Here is a 20184-nt window from a genome sequence, read left to right on the forward strand (position 1 = left end):
GAACCTTTGGACCAATTAATCCATGCTGACCATATTCTCAAACTATCTAGTCTCACCTGCCTGCATTTGGTCCATATCCCTCCAAACCTTTCCCATTTACATACTTTTCCAAAGGTATTTTAAATGCTGTAACTGTACCTGTATCCACCACTTCTTCTAGCAGTTCGTTCCACACACGGACCACTCTTTGAATAAAAACATTGCCCCTCATGTCCTTTTTAAAACTTTCTCCTCTCACCTTAAAATTGTGCCCCCTAATTTTGAACTCCCCCACCTGAGGGAAAAGGCCCTTGCTATTCACCTTATTTTACCCCAATGATTCTATAAACCTCTATAAGGTCACCACAAACCTCATATTCTCCAGTGAACGAAGACCCAGTCTATCCAGTCTATTTTTATACCTTAAATCCTCCATCCCTGGCAACACCTTGGTAAATATTTTCTGACCCCTTTCCAATTTAATAATATCCTTCCTATTTGTTGTTGAGGGATAGCTAGTGTTGGATGAATGGGGAATTAGGGTTCTGCTTACTGGTTTTGTAGAGCAATGATTGATCATGGACAGATGGGTAGAAAGGAGCTTTATTGTTAGTATCACCTGCATCCCAACCACCCACTTCCTCCTCTTCCTCAGATGCTCGCTGTACCAAGCAATGGTAAGGTGTCTTTATTTATGATGTTGGGTTGTGCAGCATACAACAGGTGACCACAGCTTGAACCATGCTCTGTAGAACCATTCCTGATGAAATGCTTACGCCGGAAACGTCGATTCTCCTGCTCCTCGGATGATGCCTGACCTGTTATGCTTTTCCAGCACCACACTCTCGATCCATGCTCTGTGGAGCTAAGTGTTGCTGGTCTTCAATAATAAGCACTCCATCAATCAACACATTGATTTGGACGCCATTTACCAACCTCTCAGAAAAAGAACCAGAAGTGATATCACCCACCACAACAGACCAAGGCATATAAATAGCAATCGGGACAGAACACCAGCACTTCGTCGGAGGCTCACTGATGACGTTACCCAGCATGATGTCAAAACATCTGAGAACAAACCCAGCTCAGCGAACAAACTTAACGTCCTGATCCACGACCTGAGCTTCAAATCTTCTCAAAAATTGCAAATTGCTGGTCTTATCTAAAATTGTATAAGATTCCCAGTAGTCTGCTCTATCACACGAATGGCTTCCCCTGTGCGCATCTTGTTGATTTCTGTGTGCCTTGTGCACTGCAGTCATTCACCACATCTTCAAAGAATGGCCCTTGTCACCAAATAGCTACTCCTGGTTTATCATGTGGCTCCAAATGCAGAAGAAAGAGCAGCTGGATGTTGACAGATTGGAATCCCTTATTGGTTGTGATGTGTTGACAAATGGTGGACATAAAGCAATATGCACCGAGACCATGATCTCCTCAGCATGGTAAAGCTGCATCGTCAGTCCACACTCGCAGGAGAGAATGAAATGTATTCAGCTGTCTCTGTACTTTAATGACCTCCCTTTATCCAGCAGTGGATGGCAAGCTGGCCCACTCCAGTCTGAAAGGAGCCACATCCATGATCAAAAGCAGCTTTAGAGTCACTGAAAATAAAATCCGATCTGAAGTTGCTGCTGGAAGATTTTAGCATAGGTGTCCCTTAGGGTAATGGAGGGGTTTAACAGACTTGCTATGATCGCTGCATCACTCAACTGAAATTAACCTGGTGGAGGCAGATGGCGAGGGGGTGTGAGGTTAAGACAGATTAGATTACTTACAGTGTGGAAACAGGCCCTTTGGCCCAACAAGTTCACACCGACCCGCCGAATCGCAATCCACCCATACCCCTACATCTACCCCTTACCTAACACTACGGGCAATTTAGCATGGCCAGTTCACCTGACCTGCACATCTTTGGACTGTGGGAGGAAACCGGAGCACCCGGAGGAAACCCACGCAGACACGGGGAGAATGTGCAAAAAACTCCACACAGAGAGTCGCCTGAGGCGGGAATTGAACCCGGGTCTCTGGCGCTGTGAGGCAGCAGTGCTAACCACTGTGCCACCATGCCACCCACTAACAGAGTGACAGGGTTTTAGCTTGGATATTACTACAAATGGCAGTCACACCCAGTACCATTGGTACCAGAGTTGTACACATATACCACAGAAAATATTTTGGAAACAAAATTCCACTCATGGCACTGAACGAGGAGGCTCAATTGCCTAGTGGTATTATTGCTGGACTAGTAATCAGACTTGGGTAATGTTTGGCAATATAGGTTTGAATTGATTGTTGTAAAATCCATCTGGTCAACTGGACGAGTGGGCCAAAGGGTCTGTTTCCATGCTGTCCATCTCTATGTCTCTATGACTCTAATGCCTTTTAGGGAAGGAAAGCCACCAACTTGAGCTGGTCTGACCTACATGTGATTCCAGACCCACAGCAACATGGTTGACTCATAACCTCCCTCTGAAATAGCCTTGCAAACCACTCAGTTGTATTAATCGCTGGAAGTCTCAAAGGAGGAAGGAAACCTGATGGAACACCTGGCATCAACAAAGGCGTAGGAAATAACAATGGCAAACACAGTTCTGTCAGTCCCACAAGTCCTCCTTACCAACATCTGGAGGCTGGTACCAAAGTTAGGAGAGATGCTTCTCAGACAAATCAAGCAACAATCTGACATAGTCACACTCATGGAATCTTAAGAAAACAGACAAACATACTTGACCTTATCCTCATTAATCTACCTATCACAGATGTATTTGCCTATGACAGTATCAGTAAGAGTGAACACTGCACAGTCCTTGTGGAGGCACAGACCTATCTTCACATTGTGAATACCTAATGTTTTGTTGTGTGGTACTATCACCATGCTAAATGGCTAGAGCTAGTACAGATCTTTTGAAGCTTTTGCAACAATCTTCAGCAAGAAGTGTCAGGGCAACTAATGCATCTCTGCCTCCTCTAGAGTTCTGCAGGATTACAGATGCCAGTCCCCAGTCAATTTGATTCACCCCACATGGTGTTAGGAAGCATTTGGAGGCGTTGCATTCTGCAAAGGCTCGGGCCCTAACAACAATTCAGCAATAGCAGAATATGGGTAATTTAGCACGACCAATCCACCTGACTTGCATATCTTTGGACTGTGGGAGGAAACTGGAGCACCCAGTGAAACCCATTCAGACATGGGGAGAACATGCAAACTCCACATACACAGTCACCCAAGGCTGGAATTGAACTCAGGTCTCTGGGCTTGTACTCTGGGCTGCTTCCCTAGCCAAACTCTTCCAGTACAACTACAACACTGGCATCTACCTAACAACATGGAAAATTGTCCAGGTATGTCACATCCACAGATAGAAAGACAAGTAAATTGTGCAGTTTCTACATAAATTCTATTACCAATTTTCAAAACCTTTTTAGTATAGTACTATAGTTTGAAATATTTTTGTGAAATAATACTCATCAGACTCATCAGTCTGCACCATCATTAGTAAAGTGATGGAAGGTGCCATCAACAGTGTCATCAAACAACACTTGCTTAACAATAACTTACTCAGTAATGTTCAGTTTGGGTTCTGCCAGGGTCACTCAGCTCCTGACCTCATTACAGTCCTGGTTCAAACATGAACAAGAGAGCTGAATTCCAGAGGTGAGTTGAGAACGAGAACATCAAAGATACATTTGACTGAGTATGACATCAAGGAACACAAGCAAAACTGAAATCAATAGGAATTGGGGCAAACTCTCTACTGGTTGGAGTCAAACCTGGCACAAAAGAAAATGTTGTGACTGTTGGAAGTCACCTCAGCTCCAGAAATCAGAGTCATAGAGTCATACAGCACAGAAACAGACGCTTCGGTCCAACCTGTCCATGCCGACCATAATCCCAAAATAAACTAGTCCCACCTGCCTGCACTTGACCCATATCCCTCCGATCATTTCTTATTCATGTCCTCATCTAAATGCTTTTTAAACATTATAACTACACCCACATCAACCACATCTCTACAGGGTTTCCTCACGGCAGTGTCCGAGGCCAACTTCCTTCAGTTGCTTCATCAAAGACCTTCCCCCCTCATAAGGTCAGAAGTGGAGATGGTTGTTTACGATTGCACATTGCTCAGAACCAGGTGTGACTCTTCAGATACTGAAGCAGTCCATGTTCAAATGCAGCAAAACCTCGACAATACCCAGGCTTGGGATGAAAAGTGGCAAGTAATGTTCCTGCCATTCACGGCCAGGGAATTACCATCTTCAAAAAGAGAGAACCTAACCATTGTCCTTGATATTCATTTCCATGTCATTTCCATCACTGAATCCCCCACTATTGACCTCTTTGGGGTGACCATCAATCAGAAACTGAACTGGGCTAGCCATTTTAGATACAAGAGCAGGTTAGAGGCTTGGAATACTGCAGCCAGTAACTCACGTCCTGTCTCCCCAACAGTTGCCCACCATCTACAAAGCACAAGTCAGGGGTGTGATGGTATACTCCTCACTTTCCCACTCAATAAACTTGACACCATGCAGGACAAAGCAGCCCAATTTGCACCACATCTACAAAACTTCACTCCCTCCACCACTGACACTCAGTAGCAGCAGTGTGTGCCATCTACAAAATGCACTGCAGAAATTTACCAAGGTTCCTTATACAGCACCTTCCACACCCACAATCTCTAGTATCTAGAAGGAAAAGGACAGCAGATATATCAGAATACCACCCCTTGTAAGTTCCCCTCTCAACTTTTCACCATCCTGACTTGGAAGTATATTATTGTTTATTCAGTGTCGCTGTGTCAAAATCCTGGATCTCACTCCCTTGTGGCATTGTGGGTCTACCTACAGCAGATGGACTGCAGCGGTTCAAGAAGGCAGCTCACCACCGCCTTCTCAAGGGCAACAAGGGACAGACTATAAATGCTGGGCCAGGAGCTATGCCCACTTCCCATTCCAGACTATTTTTAAAAAAAATGCATTAAGGAGCTGAATTTTGAGGCTTCTTATAAGCAAATTGATTCTCAGATAATATTTGGGTGACACAAAAGTGAAATATTGCTGTTGTCGGAAATAAAACTTAGCCGCTCAGCCAGCCTCTGTGGAGAGATTAAGAGGTCTATTTTTCAGGCTCATGAAAGGAGCTTATCTGGAAGCTGCCATAACTACTGATTATTTCCAACATTATTATTACTTGTGCAATACAGCTTGTGTTTACCGTAGCCCTGTAGCCCAGATGTCTTTTTTTTTAAACTTTGTGATGTTTGTAATGTTAAATATTTGTAGCTTTACTACGGTCAGTGCTCCAACGTGTCAGAAGGATTGCAGCACAGAAACCGAGACCGGGACGTGGATTAAAACACACACAGACTGAGACAGGAAGTCTGGCCGTGCAGATACCGAGACACAGACTGGGATATAGAGACTGCAACACACACTGACACACAGGGATCGATAGGCAAAAGCCTGTTACACACGAGACTGGCGCAGAGACCGGAGCCTGAAACTGACACACCGAGAACCTGTAGAGTTTGGTTTTGGGTGGGGGCGATCGCTTCTGCTGGCTGATGCTCTTTGCAGCTAAACCACAAATCAGGGTCTGCCGGGTTCAACAGTTTCTAGAATCGAACGAGCAGGAATGAACCAGACGGGGGATAAACCGCTGGAAATCCTTCAGGTTATTGTGAGTAAAGCTGCCTGGCCATTACCTCGGGCACAGCCCCTGGATTCGGGGCTTGTTTTCGTGTGTGTGTGTGTGACTGACCGGGGCTGGCGTCTGGAGCCTGATCGCCTGTTTTCCTTTAGATGACAATTAACTTGGTGCGCTGAAGCAATGCTTTCTCATCCTGAGTGAGGCGGTGCCTCCGCCCCACACAGTGTTGCCATCTGGCGATTCCTGATTGTGGCTGTCATCAAAACTTATTGATGAAGTGCAAAAAGGTGATTAAGGTGAGATTTTTCATTGCTAACTTCCTCTGCCCGGGATACTTCCAACAGCAACTCCAAGTTGACCACCTTGGCGCTTACTTTCACCCTTTTGGGGGATGCTGCTCGTGTTAAGACCATAAGACCATAAGTCATGAGTTTTACCCTGTCCTTTGCAGCACATCACTGTAGGATTGGATTCAGTGGAACTGGAGAACGCCTGCTCATAGCAACCAGTTCTCAGGGTGGGAGCACAGGGGAATGAGAGTTGCTGTTACTAACCTGCAAAGGCTGGGGAGGGCTGAGCAACAGAAATCTCAGTCAGAGTGACATGAGATGACATCATTAGCGGTCAGTAAGAAACCTGAGTGGGCTATAATCGTGGTCTGATTCTGAGCTTGTTGCTTCCTGCTCACTGTTGTATACTCCCTGGAACGCTGCGTCTGGTTTTATTAGGTCACTCCAGTTCCCTCTCGGGTCACAGCGTGGACTGGTCAAGGCTGTTGCTGCACGCAATCCGTCGCTGCAAATTTTACCAACTGCTGGTTGTTAATAACCAGGTGAGTTTATCGAGCAACATTCCGCTATCGCTTTGACTCGCCTCCTCCCCACAATTGTTGGAGGCCGCTTATTCTGTTATAACAAGCTTTTAAAATGTAAATATTGTACATTTTGTTTCGTCTACGCTCTGTTGCCATAAACACAAAAACGTCAGAGGCAGGGGGGAAAATACCCTCACGGTGACGCTTAATTGTCAAAAATACTTTTTTTGTGATCAGAGCTTCTGTTGCCTGCTCTGTAACCATGGCAACTCATTAAAACTCAGCACAGTCCGAAGTCTCAGGTAAGTTGATCTACAGTCACTAGCTGTTAACTCCTTGGACTGTAATAAAGGCCATTCCCAATTTTAATCCTCACTGATAGCTCTAACCCACGCTGTTGTTTACCTGTTGGACTATAAACTGGTGTTGTGTGATTTTTAACTGTTGTTTATGCTCTTTATGAAACCAGTGGCCAGCTTCCAATAAATCTGGAATACCCTGTAACCCAACAGGTTGGTTTTCTCTGGAATTATAAACCATTTTAGAAAACATCGATTCTCTTTTTCCCTTCCTCCTGCATTTGGATGCCGAGCCATGCTAAATCCGACCTTTCTACCTCATCAGGTTTTTTAATGTTTTGCTTTGTGATATGTGAATAGGCTTTTTTTCAGATTCTTGGGGCCGGTTTTGTTCAAATTTGAAATCACTGAATATTTGCTCTTACTTAACAGGGAGAGCTTTGGTCTTTTAAAATGTTTACTGACTATTGGGACTGAATTCTTGATAACTAATGTGGTATTTTCCATTTGCAAAGACACCTTTAGTTTGATGTGAAATGTGCTAATGTCCAGAGGAGATGGAATTGGTTCTTGTAAATATGAGCCTGCAGGGTGCCTGTGTAATGTCATCAAAAGGATTGGATCTCTCATCTATCCTGAGGTATATTATCTCAGCCAAGGCATTGGAGGGGGCAAGAAGAAGGAAAATTAAAGAGGTTCCTGCTCCAGATTGCTTCCCAGTGACCTTTACTGAGGATTAACTTGGGGGGGGAGGGAGGGGTGGTTGAGTGACGACTGGCAGAATAGTTTGTTGATATTTTCTCCAGACCTCACACATAAACAATTACTTGAACATAGGGCTGCAGGATAATGGCATGGGTCTGTTGGGCTGAATGATCGTCTTCTCTGGTATATTTTACTTTGACAATACCAACACTGCTTGTGCCTAATAGATAGAAAATCAGCATCGTTGTAGGTGGCGGGGGAAGGGCATAGAGAAACAAAGCATGAGGCTAAGGTTCGAAATAAATGCGCAGCTGAAAGTCTGTTGTCTCTTTCTCAATGAAATGTCTGGAGCATAGAAGTACAAATAGAATATTGTGAGGGAAATCTAAAAAAACCAAAGATTTTAATTATTGACTTTAGAAGTATAAGCGCTATGCTGGAATTATTAAATTGTAATGTTGAGGCAGTGAATCTCAAAAATACTCAGCTTGTAGACCGCCTTGATACTTATTGGATGGATGATCTATTTCCTTCCCTTTGATGTATGATCAGTAAACCTTATTTAGCCTCTATTTTAATATCATTGTGAAGTTAGTAACCCTGCTGAGGTCAGCGCTGATATATCGCCATTAAGACTGCTGACTGAAGTTATCCTGCCACTCGTTAGTTTGCGTGATTTAAATATCTTGGAGTGTTAAAAGATCTTTTCCTTCAGTTCCACTGCCAGTGGACAGCAAGGTGCAAGTGAAAAGTTTTGCCTTGTACAATCAATGGGAAAGGTGAGATTTTAAAGACCAGCTTTTATGAGTGAGCAATGATTTGATTCTGAGAGTTGGTGTATGAGATTGCCCATTATAATCACAGTCACAAAGTGTAGAGCTGATTATATTCACCTTGGAATAAATGTGTTATAATTATAGAAAGTTATGTAATTTGAAATATTTGCGTTATTGGGAGTATGGAGTGAGTAACAAGATGGGATTTTAGATTCTTCAACTGCATGTACTTTCTGAATTCTAGGATCAAGGGTTCAGGCTTGTAATCTCTCCCTGTTATTCAGATTGGAAGCAGTCAGCTTTTTTTTCCTCTCATCTGCTGTAAAGGTACATCAGCTTCCCAGATCTTGTCTGTGGTGCTGTGCCTGGAAGTTTCAGGAGTAAGGGAGTGAATGGTCAATTTCAACAGCTGTGATGCTATCTCCAGTTCAAAGGCAAGTAGCCAAAGCTTAAACATTTCACATCTTGTCAGCTGAACATATTATAGTGTGATGTTCATGAAGGGTGCGATAACGTGCAGTCTTGCAGTTGATTATGGAGGAGTGAATTAGTCTGTGCTGCTACTCGAAACAAAATCCAAAGTATATATTTTTTCTGTTATTAGATTAGATTACTTACAGTGTGGAAACAGGCCCTTCGGCCCAACAAGTCCACACCGCCCCGCCGAAGCGCAACCCACCCATACCCCTTACCTAACACTACGGGCAATTTAGCATGGCCAATTCACCTGACCTGCACATCTTTGGACTGTGGGAGGAAACCGGAGCACCCGGAGGAAACCCACGCAGACACGGGGAGAACGTGCAAACTCCACACAGTCAGTCGCCTGAGGCGGGAAATGAACCCAGGTCTCTGGCGCTGTGAGGCAGCAGTGCTAACCACTGTGCCACTGTGCTGCCCACTTAGAGGCGTGTACCTTTTTATGTTGTATATTTCAGTCTCTGCCCAGTTTTTGCTTTCACTAGAGAAAAATTAGCACGAGGAATGATGCTTTGCCACCTACGTCCATTAGCTCGCCAAAAAGAGGGGCAGAATGCAATGCAAGAGATTCATCTGCCTTTCATGTCTGAGCTTCATAGTCAAGGCCAGGAATTAAATTGCGACTCCACCTCCACCTTTATTCTGAAGCCAGCTATTGACATTCCAAGGTGGCATTGAGTTAGCTAAAGACAGAAGAGTTTGGGGGAACATGTGTAAGATGTTGGACTGAAGAGATCAAGGGGTAAGGTTAATGCTTAGTTATTTAGGCTGGGCAGTCTGTTGATTGGTATTTCATGGAGATCTTTGTTGATCCTAATCTTCTTAACTGTATAAGTACATGATCCAGACTTACAAACTGATGAAACAATATTGAACTTTGCTGGTAATGGCCAATCTGGGGCAAAGAATTACAATGAAGATTGTAAACAAAACTGAACAAGATTTAGAATAGCTAGCAGGTGGCATGTGCAGTTCAAAGTACTGAAAGTAGCCTGTGAATAATGGTCTAATTTTGAATTATCGGTATATTATTTGCATACACTAATGGCATTTAGGGGAGAGGGAGTGACTTTAAGATTTGTTGTTAACTTCAGATTATAGAATTTGGCAGGTTTTGGAAGATCAGTAAAAAGAAAACCTTAAAGAATAAGATTCAAAATGTAATACAAAAGCTGGGTCTTCAGTGTAGATGCATAGCAGCATACAGAGATAAGGCTTGGTTAATTTCTTGATTTTAAGGGGAGAAGCTTAAGGGCAGGAACTTTAAGGGATTGTGAAACTTAATTGCTAGAATAATCTGTATTTACCAGAGGAGAAACAAATATGCAAATAATGATACAACTTGCAGATTTATTAAGGCATTTGAGCAACTATTATGAATGGAGTCATGGTAGGTATTAATTAGTAAGTGAAGCATCAATATTGTTGTAAAATGTAGTTTTTCATTTATCCTCTTGTGATCATTTTTCTTAACTCTTCAGTTTCTTTTCTACAACTCCTACCTTTTAAAAAGAACACAGAACAAAATCTATTTCAAGGTCTGATTTCTGGAAATATTCCTTACTTCCAGTTATCCCAACAGGTCTTGATAGGGGCATCATATCACAATGATAGCTTTGATGATAAATTGAATTTAAATTTTCCTTAAAGCTATCATTGTTTCATTGTCTGCTTAAAGAAATTCATAAAGTAAATACAGTCTGTTCTACTATAATGCAATAATTGTGTTCTCGTGCAACTTCATTTTATAGAAAATTGCACAAAAGGACCAAAGGGAAAAAACAAGGGTGGGGTGAACCTCCAAAAATATCAGTAAAAATTGCAACAAAATAATGGTTAGCCTAACACATAGGAATTGCAAAATCTGCGCCCACACCTCCCCCCTCACCTCCGTCCAAGGCCCCAAAGGAGCCTTCCACATCCATCAAAATTTCACCTGCACTTCCACACATGTCATTTATTGTATCCATTGCTCCCAGTGCGGTCTCCTGTACATTGGGGAGACCAGATGCCTTCTTCACAGAGCGCTTTAGAGAACATCTCTGGGAAACCTGCACCAATCAACCCCACCGCTTGTGGCCGAACATTTCAACTCCCCCTCCCACTCTGCCGAGGCCATGCAGGTCCTGGGCCTCCTCCATCGCCACTCCCTTACCACCGAACACCTGGAGGAAGAATGCCTCATCTTCTGCCTCGGGACCCTTCAACCCCATGGCATTGATTTGGACTTCACCAGTTTCCTCATTTCCCTTCTTCCCACCTTACCCCAGTTCCAAAGTTCCAGCTCAGCACCGTCCTCCTAACCTGTCCTATCTGTCAATCTTCCTTCCCACCTATCCACTCCACCCTATCACCTTTACCCCCAGCTCCATCCACCTATTATACTCTCAGCTACCTTCTCCCCAGCCCCACCCCCCTCCCATTTATCTCTCCACCCCCGAGGGTCCCAGCCTCATTCCTGATGAAGGGCTTTTGCCCGAAATGTCGATTCTCCTGCTCCTCAGATGCTGCCTGACCTGCTGTACTTTTCCAGCACCACTCTAATCTTGTCTCTGATCTCCAGCATCTGCAGTACCCACTTCTGCCACAAACGATAGCACAGTCTAAGTAAATGTTAAAATCATATATTTTAATGAAATAGTACAGCAAATGTAACACTTTAAGGGGTTCTGAGTTTGCTGAGTTACAGTACTGTATTAAGTCAGGGGCTGAGGGTTATCATCAGCATCTTCAATACTTTCAGGGGCAGTTCTGGGTGCAGAGTTATGACAAAAGAAAATATGCAGACCAGTTTGGCTTACATCAGTGGTGGGCAAATTATTGGGAGAGGATTCTGAGAGACAGTATTTATAATTGTTTGGAAAAGCATAGCTTGATTAGAGATAGTCGGCATGACTTTATGAGGGACAGGTCATGCCTCACAAGCCTTACTGAATTCTTTGAGGATGTAACAAATCACATTGATGAAGGGAGAACAATAGATGTAGTGTATATGGATTTTAACAAGGCTCCCCATGGATAAGGTTCCCCATTGTACACTCATTCAGAAAGTAAGGAGGCATGGGATACAGGGTAATCTGGCTGTCTAGATACAGAATTGGCTGGTCCATAGAAGACAGTGTGGTAGTTGACGGAAGACATTCAGTCTGGAGTTTGGTGACCAGTAGTGTTCCACAGGGACCTGCTCTGGGACCTCTGCTCTTCGTGATTTTTTATAAATGACTTGGATGAGGAAGTGGAAGGCTGGGTTAAGTTTGCCAATGACTCAAAGGCTGATGGAGTTGTGGATAGTGTGGAGGACAGTTGTAGATTGCAACAAGACATTGATAGGATGCGGAACTGGGCTAAGAAGTGGCAGATGGAGTTCAATCTGGATAAATGTGAAGTGACTCATTTTGGAAGGTCAAATTTGACTGCAGAATATAGAGTTAAAGGCAGGATTCTTGGCAGCGAGGAGGAACAGAGGCACCTCGGGGTTCATGTCCCTAGATCCCTCAAAGTTGCGATCCAAGTTGATAGAGTTGTTAAGAAAGCTTATGGTGTGTTGGCTTTTGTTAGCAGGGGATTGTGTTTCAGAGCTGTGAGGTTTTGCTGCAGCTCTATAGAGCCCTAGTTAGACCACACTTGGAATATTGTCAACAGTTCTGGTCACCTCATTATGGAAGGATGTGGAAGCTTTGGAGAGGGTGGGGAGGAAATTTAGATTTAGATTAGATTCTCTACAGTGTGGAAACAGGCCCTTCGGCCCAACAAGTCCACACCGACCCTCCGAAGAGCAACCCACCCAGACACATTCCCCTACATTTACCCCTGCACCTAACACTATGGGCAATTTAGCATGGCCAATTCACCTAACCTGCAAATATTTGGACTTTGGGAGGAAACCAGAGACCTGGAGAAACCCACACAGACAAGGAAAGAATGTGCAAACTCCACATAGACAGTTGCCCGAGGCAGGAGTCGAACCCGGGTCGCTGGCGATGTGAGGCAGCAGTGCTAATCACCATGCCACTCCAAATTTGCCAGGATGCTGCCTGGACTGGAGGGCATGTCTGATGAAGAAAGGTTGAGGGAGCCAGGGCTTTCCTCATTGGAGTGAAGAAGGATGAGAGGTGACTGGATAGAATTTAACAAGATGATGAGAGGCATAGGTAGAGTCAGATACTTTTTCCCAGGGTGGAAATGGCTATCACAAGGGAGCATCGTTTTAAGGTGATTGGAGGAAGGTTTAGGGCAGATGCCAGAGTGCTGGGTGTGTGGAATGCACTGCCAGCAGTGGTAGTAGAGTCAGATACATTAAGGACATTTTAAGTGACTCTTGGTTAGGCACATGGATGATAGTAAAATGTAGGGTATGTAAGTTTTTGATCTTAGAGTAGGACAAAAGGTTGGCATAACGTCAAGGGCCAATGGGCCTGTACTGTGTTGTACTGTTCTATGTTCTATTTAGTCCTGAAGTGGAAGATATGGTTCATTGTTCTCAGACTGTTTCTTGGGGATCGGCTTAAAAGAAAGCTGCTTTGCCATCTTTCTTTTATGAAGAAGCTGTTCACTGGGTGCCAGATAAGATGCTATGCGAGGACTTGATATCCTGCTGCGTTCTTCATTGTAATCATTGTCTTCTAAGAGCTGCAACTGCTTCTCAACTTCCCTCAGGATAGAAGCCAAAAGCGAAGTGGAACGTTCACGTGGTGTTACATCCTGGACTTCATTGTCTTCATCTCCAGCTTTCATTTCCCCAGCAGCAACATGTTGTAGGTCAGTCTCTGCTTCTTCAAAGCCTACTTGCTTTGCAAGAGCAACATAATGGTCTTTGATCACTGAAAGCTCCTCTGACGGTTAAAAGCCTTTAAAATCATCAAGGAGATCTAGAAGAAGCTTCTACCAAACGGTATGCAAGCAGTCATTACTGTCATTACCCAGGCCTCCACAATTATGTCAAAAGCACTCTTAATGTTAAAGCTCTTCCAAAATTGAAGAACACTGTCATCATTACCTCCCATCTGTAGCTGCAATCAGCTTCCAAAATAATAAGCTTTAAACACTGCTATTGCACCCTGGTCTGTGTGTTGAATGAGAGAGGTTGTGTTCGGAGGTAGAAATAGCACTTTGATGTTTTCAGGAAGCTCACCAATGTTGGAAGACGGCTCAGTGCATTGTCCAGAGTGAGACGAATCCTGAAACCCAAATTCTTTCTCCGGCAATAATTTCTAAAAACATCCTCGAAACATCAACAATAAGATCAGAAAAAAATTGCCTTGTCATCCAAACTCTTTTGCTTGACTAGAAATAAACACCTAGACTAGACTGAAGGTAACCAGGGATGGAATCGCATAATAGCCAAAGGGAGTTCACGATTTTTAAAAAATCGTTTCCCAAATCACCAATAGCGTTGTGGCCAAATCATGTGGATGAAACGTGCATTACAGGAAAACAACCTGTAGAAATAAAATCTGAAAATAATAATTCTTGATGTTGATCCTCTTCATATTTTAACCTCAACCATGTGTTACAGAAAAGTCTTGATTTCAAAGAGTATCACAGCCGACCTTATCATGGGCTCAGCTAACATATGTATAGCTTTGAATGAGAGTCAGCAGACGGTGATCAGGAGCCCGGTACTGGCTGTTTGTTCACATCTCGTGCTCAGGATGTTCAGGCTGTTCAGACCTGATCAAATGTACCCCAGAACTTTGTGGGAAGCTAGAGGAGAAATGGCTGGGCCCCTTGCTGAGATATTTGTATCATTGACAACCACATGCGAGGTGACAGAAGACTGGAGTTGGCTAATGTGATGCGATTATTTAAAAAAGGTGGAAAGAAAAGCCAAACTATAGACCAGTTAGCCTGATGTCAGTGGTAGACAAGTTGTTGGAGGATTCTGAGGGAGAGGATTTACATGTGTTTGAAAAGGCAAGGACTGATTAGGTATAGTTAACATATAGTTAACATGGCTTTGTACATGGGAAAGCATGCCTCACTAACTTGATGAAGTTGTCTAGTGTGACTTGAGTGTGGTCTAGTGTGAAAAACACTCAAGCAACTACTTGGTCCAGAAAGTGTGGTATTTAAGATTAAAGTTGGACTACAAGCAACTCAAGAACTCAAGTTGCCGCACAAGATGGTAGATAACTTATACTAATTTCATGATTTGGAGATGCCAGTGTTGGACTTGGGTGTACAAAGTTAAAAATCACACAACACCAGGTTATAGTCCGACAGGTTTAATTGGAAGCACTAGCTTTAGGAGCGATGCTTCTTCAACCATCTGATGAAGGAGTGTCGCTCCGAAAGCTAGTGCTTCCAATTAAACCTGTTGGATTATAACCTGGTGTTGTGTGATTTTTAACTTTATACAAATTTAACAATCATAAATTCTTTGTCTTGAGTGTGAATGTATTTTGACCTGAATCTTCTTCAATGGCAGAATTAGTCAAATTAGTTAAAATCAAGAAATGACTTGACTGGTAAGAAACCAGTCATGGAACAACAGATTAAAGAGCATTTTCTTAAAGAACAGCTGGTCTTGGAGCATCTGGTCAAAGGATAACTAGTAGAAGATTAGTTATGTTGGCATTAGAAATTTCTTTCCTGCTGTTGATTATAGACAGTGGCCATATTGGTTTCCACCAAACACAACAGGAGCAGAAGAATGTGTCAGCATTTATTGATATTATGCAGAAGATGACAAGACAAAATGTTTTGAAGGGGAGCTACATCCTACTTTGGGAAGGTGCTGGAACTAATTGTACGTGAAGTTGGGTGGAAAAAGATCCCTGAACGATAGAGCTGTAGGATAGAAAGCGTGTTGAGGTTGTCTTGTGCTGTCCCTGATATCTCGGTGGTGGAATTGGACAAATGGAGGACAAATGCAGGCAACTGGGAGGCTCTCCAGACAAACTGTGGGAAAACAGTGACAGTTTAAAGCTTTGACATTCAATGCCAGGAACCAATGCCACAGGACTGGATGCAATGCCATGGGAAGCTTAATTACCTCACCCAAGTGGTCAAGGTCAGTGAATAAATCTTCAAATGCTAGATTCTACAAATGTCCTCACAAGTGCTCGATGCATCATGCCCCCATCTATCAAACATGACTCATGTCTACCATTATTAGCTGCACTTCTCCCTCATTTATATGACACCTAATGCACACATCTCACTCTACAATATTCAACTATGATAACCAATTGCTCAAAAACATTGCACCATACTCATTGACAGGTTTCCTTCTCTTTTGCAGGGCAAGATGATGCACAATTGAAGGCATCTAACTAGTGGGAGTTGAGCATGTCCTCACCAGATGTAGGAGTCAGCGATCACTGTGACTGGAGCAGCCACAGGGGAGGCTATGGTCAGAGGTGTGGCTGAAACAATTGAAGCTGATGGGGTGTTCATGTGAAATTTTCCTTAAATCCCAGCATCTCTGTATCTCACAATCACTTTTGATTTCAAAGGCGTGGATGACCCAAATGTTCACCCCTTGGTTCCTGTCCTTCTGTCACCATAGCCTTTACCTTGTCACTCCAGAACTGCAACCTGGCTGTACATTGATAGAATAGCAAGAATTGGGAGAGCAAGAAGACATTGGTGAAGAAAAACATGTTTTCTTTCAAACTCACAGCTGCTCGTTGATACTGACACTGAGCCTAATTTAGAGACTATCATAGAGGCAGTCTGCACATGGCTTAGGTGATCTGTAGTTTTGCCAAGGGACCAGGGAAGCACAAGTGTCAGGAGGGCAAAGGTGCGTTCAGGTTCTCCTAGAGGGGAGGACTCAGATGAGCACTTCAATAGGCAGTCAACAGGGGGAAAGTGAGTACTGCAGATGCTGGAGATCAGAGTCAAGATTAGAGTGCTGCCGGAAAAGCACAGCAGGTCAGGCAGCATCTGAGGAGCAGGAAAATTGACATTTCGGGCAAAAGCCCTTCATTAGGAATCAGTTAAGTCAACAGAAGCAGGCTAAAGTCTGTCCACAGTGAAGCCTACCAGAAAGGTTACAGTCACTATTAAGGAGCATGGATGAATCTAGCACCAACTTTGCTTTGAGCTTGGACCACACCCTTTCCATTCTCGAAGTGTTGCCCAACTCTATTACCACTGCTCTGGACCTATCATAATGTAATGAATGATGGCCAAACTTAGACAGTTGTTATCATGGCTGGTGTTCAAGGAGCTGGCAGAATCTGTCAATTTTTCCTCGCGAGAGCAAAGGTGATCGAGGCATCATTCCGATGGAGTGGCAGTGGCTCCATTTAGCAGGACATTGCTGCCCTCTGTCAGCTGGAAGGTTTCATCCTCCTGCGAATGCCATTTTCATTCATGCACTTGGTACAGCCGTTCGGCCAAGCAAGTGGTTCATTTTCTGATGTTGCACATGCTTGGCTGCCAAAGTCATACTCCAAGGCTTTCTAAGGCCCCCAATGCCTCTGAAATTCAGCTATTTCTCACCTCTCATTGCATCTGAAAAATCAGATAGGCCGAAGCTCACAGGAAGCATGAGATGGAGTCATTGGTGTTTTGATACAATCTGACATGATTTAATTTATAAATTCGATTTGGAATGCTTATCTTGTGGCAGCTTTTATATTTGTACTATGGCTATGATGGTCAATAACAGAGAAAATATGAGATCTGTGATATTGGTGAATGAGATATTAGCCTGTTTACTGATATTGCAAACAAATGAGTTGATTACTCAGCCTGAATGCAAAAGGGCTGTGTTGCAGATGGAGTATAATATGTGAAAATGTGAAGTTGTTCACTTTGGCAGGAAGAAAAAAGCAGAGCATTACTTAGACAAAGACGACTACAGAATTCTGATGTGCAGAGGGATCTAGGTGTTCCAGTCCATGATCACAAAAAAATAGTGTATAGGTATAGCAAGTAAGTAGACTAATGGCATGCTATTATTTATTAGGAGAGGAATTAAACATAAAAAGAAGGAGGTTATGCTTCAGTTGTACAGGTTATTGATGAGACCACATCTACAATGCTGTGAACTGCTTTGGTCACCTTATTTAGGAAAACATGTAAATGCATTGAAGGTGAATCAGAAGAAATTTATCTGATTTTTACCTAGAACAAGGCATTTATTATATGAGGAAAGATTATTTGGGCTGGAATTATTTTCACTGGAATTTAGAAGGGTGAGGGGTGTTTTGATTGAAGTTAATAAGATCTTGAATGGTCTTGACAAGGTGGACATGGAAAGGATGTTAGGAACAGAGAAATGTAGGAACAGGAGCAGGCAGTTCACGATTTTCCTGCTCCTCGGATGCTGCCTGACCTGCTGTGCTTTTCCAGCTCCACTCTAATCTAGACTCTGATCTCCAGCATCTGCAGTCCTCACTTTTGCCTAGTTCAGTCTTATCAGCCTGCTTTGTCATTTGAAATGATCAATATGACAATATAATTTAAGTGTTCAATACCTTTTACCCACACTATCCCCATAACCTTTATGGTAATCAGTAACTGATCATTCTTTAAGTTAAATATAGATAAAAGACTAAGCTTCCACAGCCCTCAGGCATAGAGAATTCCAAAGACTCGCCAGTCCCTGTGTCAAAAGAAATTCCTTATCTCAGTCCGAAATGACATCCCCCTTATTTTTAAATTCTGGACTTCTCAACTAGAGAAAATATTTTGCCTGCCTCTACTCTGTCTCTTTATGGAAATATTTTATAGGTTTACTTGCGATCAACGCTCATTCTTCAAAACTCGAAAGAGTATAGACTCCATTTGCCCGATCTCTTTTGGTGGGACAGTCCTACCAACCCAGGAACAAGTCTGGTGAACCTTTATGCACTTCCTCTGGGACAACAAGATATTTACACAGATAAGGCAATCAAAACTGTACACATTAGCCCACATCTGGTTAAACCAAGTTTCTGTAGAACTGAAGCAAGGCTTCACTACTCCTATACTCAGATCTTCTTGCAATAAAAGCTAACATTTAATTAGCCTTGCTAAATATCTTGCTCCACTTACATGTTAGCCTGTAATGCCTTATTGACAAGGATACCTAGGTTTGTTTGTATATCTACACTTTCCAACCTCTTTAATTCTAACCTCTTACCATTAAGGAAATTCTGTGCACATCTATACCTCTTAGTTGTTGGGATTCTGTACCTTAAATCTATATCTATACCTATCTAAAGTTAGTAACCTCACATTATATTCCATCTACCATTGTCACTCATTAAACCTGTCCAAATCCTCCTGAAGTGACTGTACATCTTCTGCACAACATACATTCCTGCTTAGCCTTGTATCATCTATAAATCTGGAAATATTACATTTCCAGATCATTGATAGATAGGCCAAAATACTGATTCTCCACTAGGCATAGCTTGCCAATGTATTAACAACTTATTTATTCCTACCTTAGGTTTACTCTATTAGAGTGAGCACGACCCAGGGGAAACAGTTCCAAAAATTAGGGGTTGCATTTTTACAACACAGTTAAGGGAGAAGAGATTTGTATGACTATGGAATTCTGGTTTGGAAGATGGTGGAGGCAGGTTTTTTACGGCGGATATAGGTAGATTCATGGACGAAAGAGAATTAAAGATAGTCAGGAATAGATGGGAATATGGAATTCAGAGCACAAACAGATCAACCGTGATCTTATTTAATGGCAGAGCAGGCTTTAACGGCCAAATGACCCACTCCTGCTCCTAACTTGTCTGATCGTATGAATGTTACCACTGGAGCATTATCACTGACAGGAAGTGACAGGGGTTTGTGAGTAGGTACATAAAATAATAAATGGTTAAACAGTTATAGAGTCCTACAGCATGTGACAAGCCCTTTGACCCAACCTGGTCCACTCTGACCAATCCACGCTAACCCCATTTCCCTGCAATTGGCCTATATCCTTCTAATCCTTCCTATCCATGTATTTGTCCAAATGCCTTTTAAGTGTTTTAATGTACATGCCTCAACCACATCTGCTGGCAGCTCAATCCATATGTGTACCATCCTCTGTGTAAAATAGTTACCCCTTTTATTCTTTCCTCTCTAACCTTAAACTGATGCCCTCTGGTCCTTGATTCCCCAACCCTGGGAAAAAGACTGAGTGCATTCGCCCTATCCATGCTTGTCATGATCTTATATACTTCTACACGGTTCCCTCCTCAATCTCCTACACTCTTAAAAAAAGTCCTAGCTTGTCCAATCTCTCCCTATAACTTAGACCATTGAATCCAGGCGACATCCTTGTAAATTTCTTTTGCAGTCTTTCCAAATTAATAACATCCTTCCTATAACAAGGTGACCAAAATTGAACACAATACACCAAGTGCAGCCTCACCAATGTTCTATACAACTGCAACATAACTTTTCAACTTCTATACTCAGTGCCCTGACTGATAAAGGCACTGTGCCAACATCCTTCTTCACTGCCCTGTCTATCCGTGAATTCACTTTCAGAGAACTGTAAACCTGAACTCCTCATAATCTCCCACTCACAAA

At 42.9% G+C, this 20184-nt stretch overlaps 1 protein-coding gene across 9 annotated transcripts in view; it reads left to right on the forward strand.

The window, feature by feature from the left end:
• The first annotated feature begins 5212 nt into the window (after positions 1–5212).
• LOC140494598 (cortexin-1-like) overlaps positions 5213–20184 on the forward strand; it is a 29049-nt gene continuing 14077 nt past the window's right edge. The window contains exons 1-3 of one of the 9 annotated variants that reach the window (XR_011964015.1): positions 5213–5665; positions 6364–6467; positions 8557–8664. The gene's annotated coding sequence lies outside the window, so the exon portion shown is untranslated. The other 8 variants (XM_072593945.1, XM_072593947.1, XM_072593943.1 and 5 more) reach the window with 8 other exon arrangements.

This window comes from Chiloscyllium punctatum, chromosome 24, assembly GCF_047496795.1.
Source record: "Chiloscyllium punctatum isolate Juve2018m chromosome 24, sChiPun1.3, whole genome shotgun sequence".
Taxonomy (NCBI): domain Eukaryota; kingdom Metazoa; phylum Chordata; class Chondrichthyes; order Orectolobiformes; family Hemiscylliidae; genus Chiloscyllium; species Chiloscyllium punctatum.